Raw genomic sequence first — 6687 nt, 5'->3', positions numbered from 1 at the left:
ACATAAATCACAAACCGCTGTTTTCCCTGGGGTCTACAACCACCATATTTTTTAATGAAAAATTGGGTCATGGAAATTTGTAAGCCTGTACAAATTCCACATTGGAAACAGCTGTTTATATGAACTGTCACTTAAGACGAATTATGGTTGGTATAAAAGGTTTCAATTCATATAAATTCACGTGTTAAAAACTATGTGTCTAGGAGGGAACTATTCAGAACTTCTACACATAGAGAGAGGCTACTGCAAATCAGCCCTTGTTGGCCGCTTCCTCTGAGGGTGGCAGGAGCACTGGAATAGGATGAGAGTGACAGTGGGGAGCTTGGGGGTCAACGTGGTGGCTACGCTGATGCCTGCAGTTCCACCATCCCATCTGAGCTCCGTTTCCAGTCCCAGTGGAGTCACTTCCCATCCAGCACCCTGCTGGTGCACCTGGGAAGACAGCAGGAAATAGACCAAGTGCTTGGACTGCTGTATGCATGTGAGAGACCCAGACTACACAGACTTCACCCAGACTTCACCCAGAGTTCCAGGCTCCTGGTTTCAACCTGGCCCAACCCAACCCAGTCCAGCTGCACCTATGAAGCCTTCTCTCTGTTACTCTGCCTTTCAAATAAATAAATGAATTGTGTGTGAGAGAGAGAAATGAGGTTGGTTTAGTGGGCTCCCCCAAAAGCAGACCCTGAGGCAAGGGCTTGGGTGAGGTTAGTTTATGTGAAAGAAACAAGCCAGGGATGGGGAAGAGAGCAAAGCCGCCGAAGACATGGTCCCGAGCAGGCGGCTGCTGTGGGCACATGGTGCTCAGGAAAGCTGCAGGGCCCGGGAGAGCAAGTACGTGAAACATACAGGTTCTACTGATCTGCTGGGAGAGGGGTTTCTCGGGCACTTACCCACCAGCTCCTACTGCTTTTATTGTGACTCACCCAGGAGTTACAGAAGCTTTGATCCTGCAGTGAGCAGATGCTCAGGATGGGAAGTCCCCAGCGGGCAGAGAAGTGTCTCCGCAGCTGCAGGTGAACTGGTTCATGGAGGATACACAGAACAGGACACCTACAGCACTGGCTCCACGATGCACAGCAAAACACATTGTCACATGAATCCGAATTTTATCAGTTATTGCAGGAAGCCAAATACCTTGTATAGGTCAAGCCTTCTGAATCCAGTCAAAATCCTAAGTGCTCCAAAATGCCAAACTATTTCTAAGCATGGCCATCATTGTGGCATTGTAGGTAAAAACACCTTCTGCAATGCCAGCATCCCATAAGAACTCCTATTTGTGTCCTGGCTGCTATATTTCTGATCCAGCTCCCCATTTGCCTCGGAAAGCAGCAAAGGATGGCTTAGGTGCTCTTATTATCCCTGCTCCGCACCTGGGACACCAAGAAGAAGCTCCTGGCCACTGACCAGCCCAGCCCAGCCCAGCTCTAGCTGTTGCAGCCGCTTGGGGAGTGAACCAGCAAATGGAGGATCTCTCCCTTTGTCTCTCCCTCTCTTTCTGTAACTTTGCCTTTTAATTAAGTAAATAAACCTATTTTTTTTAAAGTTTCCTAGGCAATAGACATAATGCACAAGTGGAAAATTTCACATCTCACTTTGTAGGACAGGTTAGATTCAAAGCACAATCCCACTAAAAAATATTGCATAAAGTTACCTCCAAGTTACACATATATTTATGATCCAAGTTAAACATAACTGAATCTTATTTAGACTAGGGACATATCCCTAACATTTCTCATTATGCATATTCATACTCTAAAAAAATATCCAAAATATTTCCCAGGCATTTTGGATAAGGAAAATCAGCCTGTCACAGTACTGTTCCAAAACTGATAACATGAGCCTCCAAAGTCATACTGTACCTGACCGCCGAGCAACACCTCTCTCTTTTTATAAAGAATTAGTTCTTAACTTAATTCTCTTAGCCACATGGTGAAAGTTTAACCTACAACACACACACCCTCCAGTCAGGAAATAAATGCATCCTAAATTAAAGCCAGCCCCAACACAAATACCAAACATTTTGATCACTGTGTATCTTTTACAGAAAAATCTAAAAGTGTGAACACCATCTGATAACTGCTCTCAAGTTTTCCAAGCCATTTAATTGCTAAATTTCTCTTTTGAAAGGGATCCCTGTTGTTGACAATTCAGACTTTGATGGAGGTAGGAGTTGGGCTGTTTTTTTTTTTTTCCTCCCGAGGTCACCACCATGCTTTTAACCACTGCCTACAGTGCATCCTGTGCTGATTAACATAGCCCGGATTAACTAGATTTAGCATGCGGCAATCACAATGCATTCAGTAAGGCCCATCTCTGGCGAGTTGTGGACATTAATGGCAGTTGCAAGAGCTCAAATATTATATAATCACTAATTACATTATGCGCAATTAGTGGAGGCTCATCAGTGTGAATCACTAATGGCTGATCACCCTGTTCTCTCTGGGAGGAAAGAGACAGACTGCATAATTTTCTGATTGTATTAGCATAGACACAAACGTTCTTAATGAACTTGGGTGATCATGAAGAGGCTTGGCGTCTGGGACGGACAAAGGCGAGTGAGGGCTCCCAGAGGTGGGTGTGGACACTTGGTGCTAAACTCAGAACTGTGTGTCTGTGATTTTCAAGGGTGACTCATTCACGTCCCCGACCTTCCAAACAAACAAACAAAAAAACACGGGTCACATCCCTGGCTGGCCAACGCATCAAGCACAAGGCCAGCTAAAGGCAAGCAACCTGGTAGATCTTGGCTTCCCTTAAATGAGTTCTCAGGGAACCTCGGGAGTTCTCAGATTGTATCAACCTGTGGGATGTTTAAACATGAAGCCAATGGCTGTCAACTAGGAGGAACATTCCTGAAATGAACAGGAGCTGACCTGATTAGATATATATGTAGAAAGAGATGTATATTTCTTTGTTTAAAAAGACTTCTTTATTTTAAAAGCAGAGTTACAATAGAGAGAGAGTGATCTTGCATCTACTGGTTCACTCCACAAATGGTCACCACAGCCATAGCTTAGTTGATCCAAAGCCAGGAGCTAGGAGCATCTTCTAGGTCTCCCATGTGGGTGCAGAGTCCCAAGTACTTGGGCCATCCTCTGCTGCTTTCCCAGGCTAGTAGCAGGAAATTGATCAGGAGTAACCAGGACATGAATGGCTCCTATATAGGATGCACATACCTCCAGTGGAGGATTAGCCTCCCATGCCCCAGTTCTGACCCCTGATTTTTCCATTTTTTTTGGAAGCCAGACTAACAGAGAGAGGGAGAGGGAGAAAGAGGGATCCTATCAGTTGGTTCACTCCCCAGAACCTGCAACAACCAGAGCTAGGCCAGGTTGAAGCCAGAAACTCCATCCCGGTCTCCCACGTGGATGGCAGGGACTCAAGTCTCCAGGATATCTTCTGCTGCCTTTCCAGGAGCCCTAGCGGGGAGCTGCATCAGGGCTCCAGCTCCACCCCAACACGGGATGCCAGCAACATCAGTGGCGGAGGCTTCACCCTCTGCCCTTCATTTGCATTCTGTTTAATCCTGTATCCACTGGCCCCTGTGTGAGTCGGTTAGGGCTGTCACTATAAAATACTGCTGACGGGGTGGCCTCAGCATCAGAGGTTTATTTCACAGTCTGGAGGTGCAAGGGGCCAGCAGACCTGTGTCTCCTGAGGCCTCCCTTCTTGGCTTGCACGCAGTCGCCTCTTTGCGGGGTCCCCACATGGTTTTTACTCTGTTTTGGGAGCATCTCCAGGTCTCTTTGCATGGCCAGGTTGCCTCTTCTTACGAGGCAATCGGTCCTGTTGGAACAGCATTTACCCAGGGAAGCTGGTTCTACCTGCCTCACCTCCTTGAAACTTGCCTCTACATACACACAGTCACACACAGTCACACGCTCACGTTCCGGGGGCTTTCGGACTTCCACGTATGAGTTTTGGAAGACACTGTTTAGACCACAACAACCAGGAAAGTCACACACTGCAAGCAGTTCTCGCTAGAAGCCTGGCAGCAGGATTGGACTACTCAGGAACATTAAGGACACGCTGTGGTAAGAACGATGCTGCACTACAGCCAACAGTCCCATGGTACTGCTGAACACCGGGTATGTGGCTAGGGTAGCTGAGGAACCAGAGCTTTAATTTTCTTTTATTCCCTTCCATTTTAAAACTCAAGTGGTTAAAAAAAAAAAACATGTTGAAGACAACTTTGTTCTGGGAGAAACTCGTTCCATTTCTTTTTCTTTTTGAAAATTTGTTTGCTAAAATCTTAGGTACTGGCACCATGGCATATCAAATAAAGCTGCCGTCTGCAGTGCCCCTATCCATGTGGGTGCCGGTTTTAGTCCAGGTTGCCCCACTGCCAACCCAGCTCACTGCTAATGTGCCTGTGTTACGGAAATTGGCCACCAGAGACATGCTGGAAAGGAAGAATGTACAAATAAAGAACTTTTATTTACTCTAGAGGAGTTAGCTTGATAACTCCCTGATGGCTGCCTGGACACGTGTTGCATGAGCTACTTTTATCACTGATGGGGGAAAGCGAAAGGGGATACAGAGGTAAATGCACAGCGGTGAGCCTTGGGGCTACTACTGCCCTGGGAACTTCCTGAGTTGTCACAGCCAGCATCCTTCCTCAGCCTCTTCACTCCTATCTTGACCTGACTTTGTTGTTCCTATGAAACCTTGGCTCCTGCTATGCATCTGCTGTGTCCTGTGTGTGGTTTGGTCTTACCTACATACTGGCTGGTCTCCACTTCACCTAGGAAAGCAGTGGCAGATGGCTCTGCACCACGGGGGAGACAGAAAAAACTCCTGGCTCCTGGCTTTGGACTGGCCCACTCCAGCTATTGTGGCCATTTGAGGAGCGAACTAGTGGATGGAGGACCTCTCTCTCTTTCTCTCTCTGGCCTATCAAATAAATAAATAAATCTCTTTAAAAAAAAATCTGGCTAAGGCATACATACGTGGGCCTGGCATAATAGACCAATAGCCAAAGTCCTCACCTTGCATGTGGTAGGATCCCATATGGGTGCTGGTTCGTATCCTGGCTGCTCCTCTTCCCATCCAGCTCCCTGCTTGTGGCCCGGGAAAGCAGTAGAGGACAGCCCAAAGCCTTGGGACCCTGCACCCAAGTGGAAGACCAGAGGAGGTTCCTGGTTCCTGGCTTCAGATTGGCACAGCACCAGCCACTGCAGTCACTTGAGGAGTGAACCATCAGATGGAAGATCTTTCTCTCTGTCTCTCCTTCTCTCTGTACATCTGACTTTCCAATAAAAATAAATAAATCTTCCTTTTAAAAAAAGACATACATACATTTAAGAGTCAGGATAATTTTTCTCCACAGTGAAGAATCTCCCTTGAAAATAACTCCTGTTACCCTGGTGCTCCTGGCTATGGGAATGAAATTCCCAGATTGTGTACAGGATACCGAGAGGAGTCTCTTGTAACAATTGCAAGTCAATTGGTCTCTCAAATTCAAAACCAGAAACATTCTACTTAAAATGACAGCATTAAAGATTAAAGCCTGGCCCGTACTTGACTGTTGCAACCATCTGAAGAATGAACCAGAGAGTAGAAGAGTTCTCTCTCTTTCTCTCCCCCCACTCTCTCAGCTGTTTCTTTCTCTCGCCTTCATCTCTGTTACTCTTTCAAATGAATAAATAAAACTTTTAAAATAAAGTGATTAGGAGATGTAAAGTTTTTCATATTTCATGTTAACATCTACCTAACAGCACCCACAGCAGAAAAGCCACCTAAAACTCAAGTAGGCTATGGGATGCAGCCAGTTGTCAGTCACTGTCTACCCTCAGCCACCTCATTTGTGGCAAAAATGACTGAACATGGGGCTCGGCGGCGTGGCCTAGTGGCTGAGGTCCTCGCCTTGATCCCATATGGCCGCTGGTTCTAATCCTGGCAGCTCCACTTCCTCTCTGTCTCTTCTCCTCTCAGTGTATCTGACTTTGTAATAAAAAATAAAATAAATCTTTAAAAAAAAAATGAGTGAACATGATAGCAGGCACAGGGCCTATTCATGGGTCCAACAGTGAAGCTTCTGATGTACCAAGGCTAATGCTGCATCCAGTATGTCAACCACAGGGACCGAAGGGTCTGTTGTGGCACCGTCCCCCATGGGAGACCAAGCACTCACTTGAGAGCAGGTTGATTACCCAGGACCCCTTTCACCATGGAAGAAGTTCATCTCAACCAGAGTCAACATACATTCCAAGTACAAGTTTGCCTTCCTGACCTTGGGGCTTCAGCTAGCACAACACAGAGTCTGCAGAGTGCTTGATGCACAAGCTCCCACTTTATGTCAAGCTGGAAGGAAAGGCAAAGGTGATGTAGCGGTTACGTCACATCCCACTGTGTTCATCACCTGTCTGATGCAGTGGTTAAGCCACCTGCTTGTGGCATAGCCCATGTGCTTAACTAACCAAGAGATAATATCTTTTTTTTTAAAGATTTTATTTTTCTATTACAAAGTCAGATATACAGAGAGGAGGAGAGACAGAGAGGAAGGTCTTCCGCCCGATGATTCACTCCCCAAGTGAGCCACAACGGGCCGGTGCTGCGCCGATCCAATGCCAGGAACCAGGAACCTCCTCCAGGTCTCCCACGCAGGTGCAGGGTCCCAGTGCATTGGGCCGTCCTCGACTGCTTTCCCAGGCCACAAGCAGGGAGCTGGATGGGAAGTGGAGCATC

Source organism: Ochotona princeps, chromosome 22, assembly GCF_030435755.1.
Source record: "Ochotona princeps isolate mOchPri1 chromosome 22, mOchPri1.hap1, whole genome shotgun sequence".
In the NCBI taxonomy this organism is placed as follows: domain Eukaryota; kingdom Metazoa; phylum Chordata; class Mammalia; order Lagomorpha; family Ochotonidae; genus Ochotona; species Ochotona princeps.
This window is presented reverse-complemented; position numbering follows the sequence as displayed.